The sequence below is a fragment of the Garra rufa genome, chromosome 3, assembly GCF_049309525.1.
Source record: "Garra rufa chromosome 3, GarRuf1.0, whole genome shotgun sequence".
Lineage (NCBI taxonomy): Eukaryota > Metazoa > Chordata > Actinopteri > Cypriniformes > Cyprinidae > Garra > Garra rufa.
In genome coordinates, this window is record NC_133363.1 from 17092221 (window position 1) to 17110979 (window position 18759).

Below are 18759 nucleotides of genomic sequence, written 5' to 3' on the forward strand. Positions count from 1 at the left end.
CTATAAAGCACCATTTATGAGTAGTGCGCATGCGCACAAATGCCTAAGGGAACTTTCGGAGTATGACGTAAGAGGGAACCTGTGCTAAATCAAACAGAAAATACAGCGAAATGACAGGGAACAAAAAATATTAAATGAGTGATTATATGTTCAATACAGTTGCATTTTTTTTGAGAACTCTAATCAGTTAAATAGCATAAGTTATTAGTTGGTGAGGTCATTAAAAACGGCCGTACTTTGTTGAACTATGTGGTTCAAACGATGAGACCATATTCATGAAACAGTCTTTACTAGCTAATTCGTTTCCACAAAATTGCAGCACAAATAAGCAAGCATTTTAACGTTTTCAATACACTAATCTACTAGTACTGTTCAATCGCTGGAGTGTTTTTATTTTTTATTTGTTTTAATGCCTTTAAAATATGTAGTTTTGTGAACACGGACGAAGAAACGCCAGCCCTGAAGCTCATCAGTAAACCATATAAAACAGCTCATATGCGCTTAATATAGCTCTTTAAAATGATATTATGTTTACATTGCGTACAGTCGCTGGAGTGTTTTTATTTAAATGCTTTTAAAAGAGGCTCAGTGATGTAGTTCGCAGACCGAGAGCTCGGAGCCTTGACTCTCATGTCAGTACAACAGAAAACACTGGCTGAAGTCAGCTCTCTCCGTTTTAAATAAAACTACTCGCAAACACCTGAAATTAGCTCTTGGTGTGTTCTAAGGGGTTGATGGAATGAAATCGCTGGAACATTTAAATTTTAAAAGGCCGTATTTATTTTCATTTTTGAATGGCTTTAACGGGGCATTATTTTTCGTACGTGACCTGTGGTTAGAGGCATTGTTTCTTGTTAGTAAGACATATGGCTTAATAAATTATGTTCTTGGGTATAATTTGCAAGCTAATGTAACCCATATTAGGATTGAGCTGGTTAGAGGAAATTAACTATAAATTAGTATGAATTTATTTTCACAAAAGAATATTAATTTCTTTTAAAAATAGTCTAAAAAAGGCTATTCTGAAAAGTGAAAACTAAAAAAATAATAATTTTTAACTAAAAAGAAAGCATAATGTTTTGTCATATGGTCGGCGCTCTGTGTGATGTCACTGTGATGAGACGCATAGCGAGAGAAGAGAAACACGCTAGAAAATCGCGGGTGTCAGAAGAGAGATTAAAAGTGTGATGTTTGATGATTGAAGCGGATGCTAGTGGATCGTGAGGCCTGTATCTCCAGATGCGGTTTATAATTTGATATTGATATCACCCGGATTTGGTGAGTTTTAAACCAAACAATGTTTAATTTGTTGTAATTTTGAGTCAATGTGTTATATTGGCATTCTAATGTGTTTATGTGAGTGTATATGTAGTTACTGTTAAAGGTTGTGTGTTAATATACTATGCACTTAAGAATGTACTGGTGTATGTGATGAAATGCTTACTAGCTCTGCATTATTATCACACATGTGAATGTTATAATTGCACATTAAGTGACAAAAGTGCTCAGATTGTATTTTTATAATCACTGTTGGTGTTTAAATGTCATTTTCTTGAGCTGTGAGGGTAATACAGTCATATAAATTGTCTGAAATATTTGTGATCCTGTTTGTGTAAACAGGTCAAGTTTTTTTTGTGAGGTTGAAACTGTGATCTGAGATGGCGAGCCACCCGGAACCGTAGGCAGAGACGAGAGGGATTTCTGTTCTACATTGTGATCTGTGCCTTAATTGCTGTTACCAACGGGATTCATCTATTGTGTGGTATTTCTCATCCGTTACTCTACCACTAAGTTCTATAAAGAGTTGTCCGTGCCTGGTTGGACATTACACCACAAGAAATGCACTACCATTACTGCACCAAGAGACTTTACATTCGTTGGATTCATTCGATTTCAAGGCACTTTCGTTACATTTGCATATACACACACACTGACACTCACTCATTTCATGGACTAAAATTGTTTACATTGAATTACTGTAAGTTTTTACAGTCAAGTGTTTTTTTTTTTTTGTTATACAAATCTGATTGTTACAGCTGTTTCATATTGTGGGTTTTGTTTTGAGTCAGGTTTATTCAAAGAAACAATTTAAACCTCAAAGGAAACCACCTAGCAGAAGTTAAAATATACCAGTATTAAAGTAAAATAAATTGAAATATAAGTAATATTATACATATCAAAATAAATAGTCCAGTGAACAAATACATCATAAATAGATGTTTGGAAAATAACCCCCAAAAAAAGCATACTTTCCTGGAGGAAAAAAGAAGAACTCATTATTGTATTTTATTTTATTTATTCATTTTGCTGTCATTACATTCCATTATTTTACTCATTTCAATTTAAAGTAAAAAGTTACATTGGTAAAGTCATTCTCTTGGTCTGTCTGGTCCTTGTGTTGATTTAATTGCCTAATTTTTGCCCTCCATAGCGAATCTGGTGATCTGGCCTGTTACTGTGTGTCCTATCATTCATATTGATACACAAGGGAAGTAGAGTATCTATTGTACACTAGGTGTTACTGGCTACACTATAATGCAGTACAAGCTATATCCTCCGTTTAACCTAAATATAAATGATTTTATTCAGTATTTTTGTGCGTCCTCTATAAAGCACCATTTATGAGTAGTGCGCATGCGCACAAATGCCTAAGGGAACTTTCCGAGTATGACGTAAGAGGGAACCTGTGCTAAATCAAACAGAAAATACAGCGAAATGACAGGGAATAAAAAACATTAAATGAGTGATTATATGTTCAATACAGTTGCATTTTTTTGAGAACTCTAATCAGTTGAATAGCATAAGTTATTAGTTGGTGAGGTCATTAAAAACGGCCGTACTTTGTTGAACTATGTGGTTCAAACGATGAGACCATATACATGAAACAGTATTTACTAGCTAATTCGTTTCCACAAAAATGCAGCACAAATAAGCAAGCATTTTAACGTTTTCAATACACTAATCTACTATTATTGTTCAATCGCTGGAGTGTTTTTTTTTTTTTTTTTTTAATGCCTTTAAAATATGTAGTTTTGTGAACACGGACGAAGAAACGCCAGCCCCGAAGCTCATCCGTAAACCACATAAAACAGCTCATATGCGCTTAGCTCTTTAAAATGATAAACTGTTTACATTGTGTACAGTCGCTGGACTGTTTTTATTTAAATGCTTTTAAAAAAAGGCTTAGTGATGTAGTTCGCAGACCGAGAGCTCGGAGCCTTGACTCTCATGTCAGTACAACAGAAAACACTGGCTGAAGGCAGCTCTCTCCGTTTTAAATAAAACTACTTGCAAACACCTGAGTTTAGTTCTTGCTGTGTTCTAAGGGGTTGACGGAATGAAATCGCTGGAACATTTAAATTTTAAAAGGCCGTATTTATTTTCATTTTCAGCTCCACACCTTCAGTGGAGTGGAATGCCTTAAACGGAGCATTATTTTTCGTACGTGACCTGTGGTTAGAGGCATTGTTGCTTGTTAGTAAGACATATGGCATAATAAATTATGTTCTTGGGCATAATTTGCAAGCTAACATGCACTACAAGTCATATCTTATATTTAACCTAAATATAAATGATTTTAATCTGTATTTTTGTGCGTCCTCTATTAAATCACCCTTTATGAGTAGTGCGCATGCGCACAAATGCCTAAGGGAACTTTCGGAGTATGACGTAAGAGGGAACCTGTGCTAAATCAAACAGAAAATACAGCGAAATGACAGGGAACAAAAAATATTAAATGAGTGATTATATGTTCAATACAGTTGCATTTTTTTGAGAACTCTAATCAGTTAAATAGCATAAGTTATTAGTTGGTGAGGTCTTTAACAACAGCCGTACTTTGTTGAACTAACGTGGTTCAAACGATGAGACCATATGAAACAGTCTTTACTAGCTTATTCGTTTCCACAAAAATGCAGCACAAATAAGCAAGCATTTTAACGTTTTAAATACACTAATCTACTATTATTGTTCAATCGCTGACGTGTTTTTTTTTTTTTAATGCCTTTAAAATATGTAGTTTTGTGAACACGGACGAAGAAACGCCAGCCCCGAAGCTCATCCGTAAACCACATAAAACAGCTCATATGCGCTTAGCTCTTTAAAATGACAATCTGTTTACATTGTGTACAGTCGCTGGACTGTTTTTATTTAAATGCTTTTAAAAGAGGCTTAGTGATGTAGTTCGCAGACCGAGAGCTCGGAGCCTTGACTCTCATGTCAGTACAACAGAAAACACTGGCTGAAGGCAGCTCTCTCCGTTTTAAATAAAACTACTTGCAAACACCTGAGTTTAGCTCTTGCTGTGTTCTAAGGGGTTGACGGAATGAAATCGCTGGAACATTTAAATTTTAAAAGGCCGTATTTATTTTCATTTTCCGCTCCACACCTTCAGTGGATATGCCTTAAACGGGGCATTATTTTTCGTACGTGACCTGTGGTTAGAGGCATTGTTGCTTGTTAGTAAGACATATGGCATAATAAATTGTTCTTTGGCATAATTTGCAAGCTAACATGCTCTACAAGTCATATCTTATATTTAACCTAAATATAAATGATTTTAATCTGTATTTTTGTGCGTCATCTATTAAATCACCCTTTATGAGTAGTGCGCATGCGCACAAATGCCTAAGGGAACTTTCGGAGTATGACGTAAGAGGGAACCTGGGCTAAATCAAACAGAAAATACAGCGAAATGACAGGGAACAAAAAATATTAAATGAGTGATTATATGTTCAATACAGTTGCATTTTTTTTGAGAACTCTAATCAGTTAAATAGCATAAGTTATTAGTTGGTGAGGTCTTTAACAACAGCCGTACTTTGTTGAACTAACGTGGTTCAAACGATGAGACCATATGAAACAGTCTTTACTAGCTTATTCGTTTCCACAAAAATGCAGCACAAATAAGCAAGCATTTTAACGTTTTAAATACAGTAATCTACTATTATTGTTCAATCGCTGAAGTGTTTTTTTTTTTTAATGCCTTTAAAATATGTAGTTTTGTGAACACGGACGAAGAAACGCCAGCCCCGAAGCTCATCCGTAAACCACATAAAACAGCTCATATGCGCTTAGCTCTTTAAAATGATAATCTGTTTACATTGTGTACAGTCGCTGGACTGTTTTTATTTAAATGCTTTTAAAAGAGGCTTAGTGATGTAGTTCGCAGACCGAGAGCTCGGAGCCTTGACTCTCATGTCAGTACAACAGAAAACACTGGCTGAAGGCAGCTCTCTCCGTTTTAAATAAAACTACTTGCAAACACCTGAGTTTAGCTCTTGCTGTGTTCTAAGGGGTTGACGGAATGAAATCGCTGGAACATTTAAATTTTAAAAGGCCGTATTTATTTTCATTTTCCGCTCCACACCTTCAGTGGAGTGGAATGCCTTAAACGGGGCATTATTTTTCGTACGTGACCTGTGGTTAGAGGCATTGTTGCTTGTTAGTAAGACATATGGCATAATAAATTATGTTATTGGGCATAATTTGCAAGCTAACATGCACTACAAGTCATATCTTATATTTAACCTAAATATAAATGATTTTAATCTGTATTTTTGTGCGTCCTCTATTAAATCACCCTTTATGAGTAGTGCGCATGCGCACAAATGCCTAAGGGAACTTTCGGAGTATGACGAAAGAGGGAACCTGTGCTAAATCAAACAGAAAATACAGCGAAATGACAGGGAACAAAAAATATTAAATGAGTGATTATATGTTCAATACAGTTGCATTTTTTTGAGAACTCTAATCAGTTAAATAGCATAAGTTATTAGTTGGTGAGGTCTTTAACAACAGCCGTACTTTGTTGAACTAACGTGGTTCAAACGATGAGACCATATGAAACAGTCTTTACTAGCTTATTCGTTTCCACAAAAATGCAGCACAAATAAGCAAGCATTTTAACGTTTTAAATACACTAATCTACTATTATTGTTCAATCGCTGAAGTGTTTTTTTTTTATTTTATTTTTTTTAATGCCTTTAAAATATGTAGTTTTGTGAACACGGACGAAGAAACGCCAGCCCCGAAGCTCATCCGTAAACCACATAAAACAGCTCATATGCGCTTAGCTCTTTAAAATGATAATCTGTTTACATTGTGTACAGTCGCTGGACTGTTTTTATTTAAATGCTTTTAAAAGAGGCTTAGTGATGTAGTTCGCAGACCGAGAGCTCGGAGCCTTGACTCTCATGTCAGTACAACAGAAAACACTGGCTGAAGGCAGCTCTCTCCGTTTTAAATAAAACTACTTGCAAACACCTGAGTTTAGCTCTTGCTGTGTTCTAAGGGGTTGACGGAATGAAATCGCTGGAACATTTAAATTTTAAAAGGCCGTATTTATTTTCATTTTCAGCTCCACACCTTCAGTGGAGTGGAATGCCTTAAACGGGGCATTATTTTTCGTACGTGACCTGTGGTTAGAGGCATTGTTGCTTGTTAGTAAGACATATGGCATAATAAATTATGTTCTTGGGCATAATTTGCAAGCTAACATGCACAACAAGTCATATCTTATATTTAACCTAAATATAAATGATTTTAATCTGTATTTTTGTGCGTCCTCTATTAAATCACCCTTTATGAGTAGTGCGCATGCGCACAAATGCCTAAGGGAACTTTCGGAGTATGACGTAAGAGGGAACCTGTGCTAAATCAAACAGAAAATACAGCGAAATGACAGGGAACAAAAAATATTAAATGAGTGATTATATGTTCAATACAGTTGCATTTTTTTGAGAACTCTAATAGCATAAGTTATTAGTTGGTGAGGTCTTTAAAGGAGAACTCCGGTGTGATTTTGACCTAAAGTGTATTGAATCATGATACCGAGTGTAAACGTACCTTGCATATCTCATCTCGTCTTGTCCACTGCTGTCCGAAATCTGGGGTCAGTTAGCCGATGCTCACAACAGCTTGTCAATGAAAGTCAATTGGGCATCGAAGGAGCCATGTAAATAAATCACTGTTTTACGCCATTTACGAGGCACAAAGTAGCTCCACACTTCATTGGTAGACTTCCAAGGGCCCTGACATTTAAAACGAGACATTGAGAACTTAGAAAAAGCACCGGTAGTTTATTTACAAGTAGATTTATACAGACAGTAACCGCAAGAAGTTTAGCGGCCGCCGCCATCTTAAATGTAGTCACGATAAGTCGAGTGTCGATCACCAAGGAATTTATCAGCTTATCAACGTATCAGGTTGTAGTTTCCTTGGTGCTCGACACTCGACTTATCGTCCACTGACGTCCTTTAAACGTTTAAGACCCATGCAAACCAGCACGGAAATCTTTATTTAAAAAACTTCCATTTGTTTTACATCTTGTTTTATGTCAAATTCTATTCACAAATTGCTTGTAGTTAAGTGTGAAATCACTGCATTTACCCATTATTCCACCAGTTTCCCATACATTACAATATGATTGAATTATTTCGTTTTTAATGATTAAATATATATAGGCTATATACATAAGTTATTCATAAAGTCACAATTTAAAGTCTGAGCTGGATGCAAAAACTGCTGTCAAGAAGTTGTTACAAATCTTGCGATATGGTATCTCTATAGCAGATTATCTCGCGATATGACAGTTTATACTCAAAATTCCAGATCAATAGGTGGCGGTAATGCATCTTTTTATGCTGGTTTGGCAAAATCGCCAAAACACCAGAAGAAGAGGAGTGAGCCGTAACATACACCAGGAGAGAGTTTTTTGAGTTTATTAATGTATTTTATTTTTACTTGTTTGACTCAGAGGAACCAAAAGCAAGTATAAGCCCAGCAAACACAACAACGTTGTAAAAACGTTTTTTTCACGTTGTGAAAAGGTTGTGATAACGTTTTTTTCCGACGTATTTAATACGACAAATGTCGGGGTTTTTAAACGTTATAAATACGTTTTTTCACAACATTGTAAAAACGTTTTTAGAACGTTTTTATCACGTCTGTATGTCTCTTTCGAACGTTTTAAAAACGTACTTACCACGTCCAAACTGGTACTTAAAATGCCATATTAAATCTGAATATTGATCTTAATACCAGCACTTTTTTACATTTCATCTTACTTGTAACGTTGCTGACATCGTAGATTTTATAATCCTATTTAGATATGTATAACTGATACTACACACAAATTTTGTCACTCATCATATTTATTCACAAAATATCAAGATATGACACCGAAACAAGACAAATGCATAAACATATAACAAAATGGTTTCAAATAAAGTACAACATTTGAAAATTATGTAATGCCTGGCAAATTTGAATATGAGCACATTAACAAAGTTTAAAAAATTTCAGGGCATATATATTTTTAACAGAAAAAAGCAGAATTGTTTTTGCAAAATGTAAAGTATTTAATTTCAACTAGTTACAAATTATTTTATAGCAGTTATAATAATCACTCATATTGCAATCTTACTAATCGTTTGCACTAAAACTGTTGCTTATATTTTTAGGTATGTTTTAACACAGATTACAGGTATATGACATCGAATTTAGAACGTGTTTAATGTTTTATAATGGTTATTATTTTTCAATAAATAATATTTAATAATTGGCATACCTGATTTAGAAAAACGTATGTTAGCGATTTTTCAGTGCTTTCATTGCAGGTTACATTGTTGTGCCAGTAGGTGGTAGCAAGAGACTGTCTTAATTAGTTAGTTAGAAACACATTCATTCAGTGCTGATTCATTCGGTTGCTGAATTCTGTGACCCACCAAATTATATGACTCTAGTACAGAGGGTAAGTTACGAACATGAAAAAAAAATATATGGTTATTGTAGCAATTCTTTGGTAACCACAAATTAACAATGGTTTTGCTACAAAAACATAGTTTTAACTATGGTGACACAAATGGTAATCAGTACGGCAAAAAAGGGTTTAGGGTTTGGGTTTATTAGTAGGTAAAAATAATAATAATAATTTAATGCTTAAGAGCAATTAACATTCATATCCTAAATAAGGCACATTCCCTATTTGCAATATTTGTGTTCATGTTCCTGAGTAATATCTGCATGCACCAAATACTGAGAACAAATAGTAGAGAGCAATCCAAATGAGAAGTCTGGTGTGGAAGGTGGATCTGGAACTTATGTCCAGATTGACACAGCATCTCTTGTTTACCTGTCTTCACAAACTGCCCTGAAATACAATTTAAACATCAACAATGATTGTTATAAATATAACACAAGTCTCTTATATTCACAGTGCTCAGTACTTTTTTTATATCAACTTGTTTTCTCATTACATACACATACCAGGTTAAAAAAAATATTTTATATTCAGTTGATATATAATTTTTTAATTAATAAACGGTAGGTTTTACTTTCTATTCAGATGGTTCATAGCACTTTGGAGATGCTCTTCAACAGGAGGTCCGCTCCTACTTTGCAGCACTGCCATCAGCAATGAAGAATGTAACAATTTGTCCCAGAGACAACAGTATGTAATAGCCTATACAACGTCAGGTTTATTAGAAATAAACAAACTAGAATATAGGTGAAATGCAGAAAAGAGAACAATATTATGTATATACAAATTTAGTAATCCTCATACAGGGTCACTTACAGTGTGTTTGGACGTTAAAGCCTTCTTAAAATAACTAATAAATAAATTAAGGTTACATCTGACTATCTTGAAATACAATATTTTTTTTAGCGTGATCAAAACGTGTTTGTAATTGTTTTAGCTAATTTTTAGGCTCGTGTAACTTAAGTGACCTCACCGATAAAAAATAGCGTTCGTTTTCTTCCATTCATCCATTGACAAATTGCCAGCAATACTTACAAAACTATAAAAACCTGCCATCTAAACATAAAATGTAATTAAAAGTGAAAACTTTATTAAAGGTTGTATCAGCGATTTCTAGCCTAAAACATAAAGTGTCGATTTCAGCTTACCTTTCTTCACGATCCGCTCGCTGCCTGCCCCATAAATTGTCTGTGAAAAAAACGCGTCTCTCTGGCCAGCCTAGGGTCCGAGATATGCCAAAAAAACAATCGGCGCTATCAACACACCACAGATAACCAAACAGTGTTCCAACCAATCAGCGTCAGGGGTTTGGTGTTGTGGACTTTCCTACTGGTGCAGGGATGTGAGGGAGGCGGAGCGAAAGTCCACAACACCAAACCCCTGACGCTGATTGGTTGGAACACTGTTTGTTTATCTGTGGAAAGGTTGGTAGTGCCGATTGTTTTTTTGGCATATCTCGGACCCTGGGCTGACCAGAGAGACGCGGTTTTTTCACAGACAATTTATGGGGCAGGCAGTGAGCGGATCGTAAAGAAAGGTAAGCTGAAATTGACACTTTATGTTTTAGGCTAGAAATCGCTGATACAACACTGTAAAAAAAAATCTCGTAAAAAAACGGTCAAATGACTGGCAGCTACGGCTGCCAAACAAAAACCGTAATATTACAGTGAAATATCTTAATTGAAATAAAGTGCAAAAACAATAATTTTACAGAAAATTTCATTAAAGGTTTTACAGAAAAAAAACTTTATTTTACAGATGTTTCCTTGTTTCAATTACGATAATTTACTTTAATTTTTCGGTTTTTCTTTGGCAGCCATAGCTGCCAGTCATTTGACCGTTTTTTTACAGGACTTTTTTACAGTGTAAACCCCTTATTTTAATGATTTTTCCTTGTTTCAATTAGGATATTTTACTTTAATTTTACGGTTTTTGTTTGGCAGCCGTAGCTGCCAGTCATTTGACCGTTTTTTTATGTGACCTCTTTTACAGTGTTAAACCCTTATTTTACAAACTTTCCCTTTTTTAGTAACAATATTTTACTTTAATTTTACGGTTTTTGTTTGGCAGCCGTAGCTGCCAGTCGTTTGACCATTTTTTTACAGTGTAAAACCCTTATTTGACAAATTTTGCCTAGATTATTACAATGAAAGCACTTAATGTTCTACAGAGAAACACTGTTATTTTACAAATCATTACAATAAAACACCTTCAATAAAGTTTCAAAGCATGCTCAAGGTGGAAAATTAACAGTTTTATTTAAAAGACAAAAAACAGTCTGCAATACAAAGTCTGTGCAAATGCCATATAAAATTAACATTTTACATTTCAGCAATTTTTTTTAAGAAATACAGCACAATTACATTAAAAGAACATGGGACAGTTATCAAAACGTTTAACTTAAAACTATTAGAAAATATTTCCTGATAATTCACTCACCCCCATGTAATCCAAGATGTTCATATCTTTCTTTCTTGAAGTCGAAAAGAAATTTAAGTTTTTAAAGGAAAAGATTTCAGGATTTTTCTCCATATAGTGGACTTCAGTGGGATTAAGGTCAAGGATAAAGGTTTCAAAATTTCAATACAGCTTTCAAAGGGCTTTACAAGTTTTCAGTGACCCTTATTCCTTATACCCCTTTGAAGCTGAATTGACAATAAATTTTTAATTAATTAATTAATTTTGGACCTTTAACCCGTTGGATCCCATCGAAATATGGAGAAAAATCCTGGAATGTTTTCCTCAAAAACCTTTTCAACAGAAAGAGACAGACACGAGCATCTTGAATGACACAGGGGTGAGTAAATTATCAGCAGAAAATATTTGTATCAGAATTAAACTAGTCCTTTAAAACTGAATAAATACAAAACCAATACATCTACAAAATTGTCAAGATTAACAATTTTATTAGTTTCAGATCTAAATTTAGATTGAATTTTTCATAACCAGTTATTCTCCAAGGAGAAACTGAACTAAAAATGCTTTTCTATCTCATCCACATCATTTTATCTTAATCCTTGGGCTCCATATACAGTGGTGTCCAAAATTATTAGAACACTAGTATTTTTACCAGCTAAAAATGATTTAAATTCAGTTATGTCTATCTTTTGCTGTAGTGTTTCACTGGGTAATTTTATTTTATATTTCTAAACATTAATTTTGCCATTAATTGTAATAATCCAGTAAGATTTTAGTTTGACAACAGCCAGTGCTCCAAACAGAGATCTGATCTTATCATCATCCATTCTGCACAGAATGACATGAAGAAACAGAACAAACTGAGACAGATTAAATCTAGAAGAACTGTGGCAACGTCTCCAAGATGCTTAAAGAGACCCACCTGCAAACCTGAAAAACTATCCGCAAGTGCCCCTAGTGCAAAAGCTGCTTTAAACACAAGATGATGGTCAAAAGAAGTTAATCGATAATGAAAACATAAAATTTTTGACATTTATGATATTTTTATCAACATTCTCATTTTACAGAATTTTACCCAAGTGCTTAAAACTTTTAACAGTACTGCTTTGCTGGTAGGTTTCTTTAAACATCTTGGAGATGTTGCCATAGTTCTTCTGGATTTAGATGATGAGATTAGACCTCTGTGTGAAGCACTGTCTGTTTTCATACTTATTGTGTCACTGATTATTATAATTAATGGCAAAATGAACACTTGGAAATGTAAACTGATATTTCATACTGACACACTATAGCAAATGATAGAAATAGTTCAGTTTAAACCATTAGTTAAGGCACTAGTTAGTTAGTTAAAATACTAGTGTTCTATTATTTTTTGGCACCACTGTAGCTCTGATAATTAATGTAGCGTGATAATAAGTAAAACCAAAACATACAACAAAAGCTCCATGACTCTGCACCAGAAGTGACAGACACACCAGATGAAGAGCAGTCCTCCTCCAAATGGCCAGTAATCAGCTGAATCAGCTGTAAAAAACAAAACAAAACAAATTGAAAAAAGATAAAAAAAATTAAATTAAAAAAAAAAAACAGAAGAAAAATACTATGAACATTCCTTTAAAAATAAATTAATGTTAGTGTGTCTTAATGTTAATGTTCCCTCATCGTTGCATCTATCGTCTCACGACATAAGGATGTCGTTCCCACGAATTAATATCTCGTGGCCACGACATAATATCAAAGAGTATAGAAGTACTGTAGAAGCACCGGGTTGAGGCGATTTGGACTGGTTCTATTTGTAATTCACTGACCCATTCATAAAAACAGTTCTTCCTTCCAGATTGAATCAGCCGTGTTTCATACCTCCATTGAATAAATGACTTACGACTCACTCATTAAAACAGGAGCATGCTGTCATCTTTTGGCAATTTAGTTTCACATTCAAAAGTGTCATTGTATTTTTTTCTGTAATTTCATGTTTCTGTTCTAATTTCTTTTTTATTATTATTATTAATCTCATAATATTATTTATACACTGTAAGTGCAGTGTAAATCTGCAGGAGCTCCGTGTAAAATATGCTATAAAACACCCTGCTTGTTTATTTCAAAGGAAGAGAATTAGATGCAATGTTTATTTTAGCGGCACAAACGGGCACAAATCGAGCACAAACGAATGGCACCTTTTGGCTAGATTTAGACGATATGGGGTGGAGAGTTACCTAACAGTCCCAAACAAGTATTTTCCCCCATTATATTTAAGAAGGGCTCGGAGATACCAGGTTTGTTTTAACGGCACAAACGGGCACAAATCGAGCACAAACGAACGGCACCGGTTTGGAAAGATTTGGACGACATGGGGTGGAGAGTGACGTCACTGCCCCGAATTGTTTTTGTTATTTCTAAGAAATGGAAATATATTTGACGTTCATTTCAACGGCACAAACGGGCACAAATCGAGCACAAACGAATGACACCAGTTTTGTGTGATTTAGAGGAACTGGGGTGGAGAGTGACGTCACAGCCCCGAAAATATTTTGGTTATATCTAGGGAAGGAAAACAGATACAGTGTTTATTTTAACGGCACAAACGGGCACAAATCGAGCACAAACGAACTGCGCCGGTTTGGAGCGATTTGGACAACATGGGGTGGAAAGTGACGTCATACGGTCAAAAAAATAATGTTTAATATCTTAAACAACAAACCAGCACAAACGTTCGTTTTTGCGGCACAAATCAGCAAAAACGCAGCACTAACGAATGGCATAGTTTTGGTCATTATTTCTTTTTATGGGGTGCCAACTTCACGGAGGTTGTGAACGGCGGAGATCTGCTCCGCTTGTTGGCTGAGTTGCTGCTTGTTTCCATGGTAACTAACCGCTCCAGTTTGAATGCAACTGAAAAGTTCGATGCGCATGCCCGTTCACATGTAGCGTCTTTTGCGCGCTCAAATTCGTTATTTTAAATGCGACGCACTCGTTTTTTCCAGGCTCCTCGGCGCTTCTGCGTCGCATTGAGATAAAAACATCTCAACTTTTCAGAATGCAGCAAGCACACCGCAGCTTGGAGCTAGAGCGCAGCTGATGGCTACTTAGAAACGGCAGACGCTTCCGGAGCGCAAGCGAGCAGCTTTGTTGACAAGGAAGAAAGCGGCGCGTCTAGCGTTTTGCACGCGTTTTTAGGCGCGACATGTGAACGGCCCCTAAAAATGCAGCGTTTACATAAATACATACATGAAGTACAACGTTACATACAGATGGATTGAATTATCAGAATGATAGAAGAAATTTCCTGAAACATGATGACTTTTTGTATAAGTGGAGATGCCAAATGTAGGTATCAAACTGTAAATGGAATAGCTTTAGAATATCTCTTTCTTTCCTTCTTTCTTTCTGTCTTTATTTAACACATTAAAAACAAACGTACAGTTGTGCCACGGTAGTAATTTACTGTCATAATTATATATATATATATATATATATATATATATATATATATATATATATATATATATAATATGTGTGTGTGTGTGGGGGGGGGGGGAGATTTGTCTTTACTATTACTTAGTCACTGAATTGCTGTTATTTTTATTTTACAGATATTTTTACACAAACAGAGGTTTTTTGCAAGGTGGTATTTGGGTATTTTCATAACGTTTTTAAAACGTCTTATTCCAACGTGCATATTACGTTATTTTAACACCTGGATAAAACGTCCCTCGAAAGTTGCAGTTTGGTCTGGTTTTATTTTCGTAGTAAACAAACGTCATATTTACGGTTTTTTGACTACCTAAAGAAAACGTTCCAGTTTGGTATTTTTTACAACGTCTCTAAAACTTCTTATTCCAACGTGCATATTACGTTATTTTAACACCTGGATAAAACGTCCCTCGAAAGTTGCAGTTTGGTCTGGTTTTATTTTCGTAGTAAACAAACGTGATATTTACGTTTTTTTGACTACCTAAAGAAAACGTTCCAGTTTGGTATTTTTACAACGTTTCTAAAACGTTTTATTTTGTCACGTTATTTTTTATTTTAAAAAACGTTTTAAAAACGTTTTTAAAACGTTGTACTACAACATTACCTAATTGCAACCAAAATACAACGTTGTGGAAAGTTGTAAAAACGTTTTGTGTTTGCTGGGAGCACACTGTCAAGTTAAATTAACTTGGGCTAAAGTTAGCTAGTATGCTAAAAGGTAATGTTAAATGTATATATGTACTTTGATATCAATGACATGCAGCACATAAGAGCACATCGGTTGATTAAACATGTTTAAAGATTAAATTAAAAAGTACTACTCACTGAAGTAGTTTTCACTGAAATCTGTAAATTAATTTGACTTCAATAAGTGCTTTAAAAGTATTTTATAATTTCAGATTTGCTAAATTTGTCCTCTGACTATCAAAGAAACTGGTGATGTCGAAAGGCAAGAGTTGATGCCTTAGCGGAAGAGGACAGCAGCCTGCCTTGGTGTTTTACAATTTCAAATAGGTGCAGAACCAGATAATTACCCCATGCCATCAGCAAGTAAGGAATATTATATGGTGTTTGAAACGCAGGCCATTTATGGGAAATTCATTAAAGCAAAGTTTGCAAACAGTCAGTTTGTAAATCTTTTATTAGAGGTACAAGTAGTTGTTTATCGATAATCTAATGCCAATATCGATACCATTGTTTTTGTTTGCTGTCAATTCAGTCTTGCTCTTGAGTTTTCAAAACATTATTACATTATTTTGATTGTGGTGTCACTTTTAGGTTCAGCAGCTGTCCAGAGTTGGCAGAATGTCAGTCAGAGACTGTGTATGAACAGGTATGTATTTACCTAGCATTGTTTGTGTGTTTTGCTGTGTCGTATTTCAGAAAAAATAATAACCTCAACCTTTGGTAATACTATAATTCTGTCACACACTATATCTACTTATAATTGCCTGTTTTTGTGTTGAAGTTGTAATGTCTGTGCTTTATCAGGTTGTTCGTAGGACTTAAAACAAGATATAAAAACATAATGTTAGTGTAAGAAATGAAAGAGTCATTACTTGTCACAAAAACTTTGGATAGGGATAGAGCACTTATTACATGATAGACGAGTGGTTGTGAAAGTGTATGTTTTAACACTGCATGCAATTGGCAAGCTGCACAGTACTGCTAATTTGTAATACTGATCTTACAATGCATTTTAATATTATTACTGAATCGTTTATTTCTCAGAATCATGTCAAATGCAAATGTAATTTTTCTGAGATGTTGATTCATGACACACAGTTTAAAAATTAGACAAATTTAAATAATTACAAATTATCTTATTTCCATAAGAGTGTCAATACATTACTTTTAGACTTTTTGAAGACTAAGGAGAGGGAATGGTCCTGGTGAAACATTCAATCATTTGGTATCTCAGAGAAGCTCTCAATACTGTGACATGTAGAGTGTCAGAGAAATCCACTAAAATTTAATGTTCTCATGTTACTCATATCACAGGTTAATGTGTTCATGAAATGGATGGGAAAAGTCTTGTTCGACTGCATTGTACAATTAGTTTGATAGATAAAAACACTTTCAAAATAAGTGCTTGTTTAACTTTTAAGTTTTTACATTCATATTTTCTTCCCTCAGATGCTTTGAAGAGGTGGAACCCCAATTCAACGGAATCGGAAATTGATGGCGCTATGGCTGAACATCTAAAACATGCTCCAGGAAGAGCGGGGAGTGGGGGTTATAAAAAAGTTTTCGGGTGAAAAACATGTGGGAGATATTTGTGACAGCTCAATTCCTTAAATTTAGTTATGAAACTGAATTTGTTTCGTAATGAACATGTTAATTTTTCCTGTTTCCCAGGTGAATTTGTATTAAAACCATAAAATAAATGTGATAAATAAATTGTGACTTGGTTCATCCCGTTATCTTTGATCATTTGTAATGAACTACTAAAATGTTAATAATATAACACTTTATTTTACAGTGACCTTGTTACATGTAGTTACTGTAATAACTATAAATTATGCATAATTGCATGTATCAAACCTTAACCTTATATTCAGATGCAGTTAATTATATTGAGTATACTTAAATGTATAAGTAAAGTAATGTGTTGTTTGATCTACACGTGATTATAACGTGTTCTATCTAGACGTTTCGGTATGACTGGGTCGATATTGGCCCTTTTTAGAACCTTTGTCAAGTTTAGATGTGTAAACGTCAAAATCGCCTGTTTACGATTTAACACAATTAGTGTATGATTATTTTATACGCAGGCTTATATACCTACACTTATGCATAAACACACCATATAAACATCCAGAAGAAGACTAATTCTGACGTCCAGGGACGCGCTGAAGAGACGTGGAATTCACGGCCAGAAAAGACGTCGGTTCAACTTCCATTTTGGAACTATTTTTCAACCATGACGGGACGTGTCGGACGGACGTCTTTTCAACGGTCATTACACGTCCAAATGTTTGCTGGGAAATCACAGTATTCAGTGCAACACGAGCAACAAAATTACCTTTTCAAGTATTCAAATATCTTGGATGAGACATGAAAACAAATTCAATAATTTTAGTGTAAGTAAAACAACAAAAGTCCCTTTAAGTCCAAGTATCTCTTCTTTTTTTAACAAACCAACAAATTTGCATGGACCTAAAACTAAATAACAAATTTTGGTGTAACAAGGTTATGACTAGCAGTTTATTAAACCATTCACAAAGGCTTTGGTGCACATGTGTACAGTTGCAGACATATTGTTGTAGACATTACAGTTGTCAGGGTTCTTGCACCAAAGTAAAATTCAAGCACTTTTCAAGCACTGCCAAGGTGCATTTTCAAGATTTTCCAGCACTGTGGTAAATTACATGTTCACATACATGAGTTCTTCATTTTTAAAACAGATGTTATTGTGCTATTAAAAAAACAACTGATTGGATTGCATATAACATTGCCTAATATAAATAGCCAACATACAGTAAACAAATTCTATAATTTAAATATATAATTAAAATAATTTACAGAGTATCTGCACAAATAAAAGTAACACTGTATGAGTGGGGTAGGGCAATGTCTGGCAACATATTAATGACTGGTATGAAATGACTGTAAAATAAAAATAAAAACATGATACTAATGGCATTTCAGCCTTTATACCATTAAAAGGGATGAATCTAGTATATAATTGATTATATTTATTTAAAACATAAATATTACTGTCTTAATTGTTTAGATTTTTAGAAAGTACATTAACTTGTTTCACATTTACAACTCTATGTGTTTGCTGGGTAAAAACGTGGGTCGGTATCATAGACTGTAAAAAATATGGACGTAGTATCCGTGACGTCACCCGTAGGATTCTGAAGCCCTATTTTGAAGCCTAAAGTGGGCGGGAGTCGGCCGTCGCCATCTTGGAATCGCGTCACCGCGCGTCACTCCCGGATAATCAAAAATGGGCAAAAAGGTGGGATGTGGGTGGAGCTGGTTGCTGAAACCACGCCCGCCTAGCGCGACAGTGGTGACAGCAGCGGCAATCCCCCTGTCACTCAAGTGACCACGCCCTTAATTATACAGAACTTTAAGGCTTAATATAACTTAAACGG

The 18759-nt window shown here is 34.8% G+C and overlaps 1 long non-coding RNA gene across 1 annotated transcript; it reads left to right on the plus strand.

The window, feature by feature from the left end:
* The first annotated feature begins 861 nt into the window (after positions 1-861).
* On the plus strand, positions 862-17021 carry LOC141330982 (uncharacterized). Its single transcript, XR_012355217.1, has 4 exons — positions 862-1278; positions 1621-1762; positions 15932-15986; positions 16790-17021. It is a non-coding gene; the product is annotated as an uncharacterized lncRNA (long non-coding RNA).
* The last annotated feature ends 1738 nt before the right edge of the window (positions 17022-18759 follow it).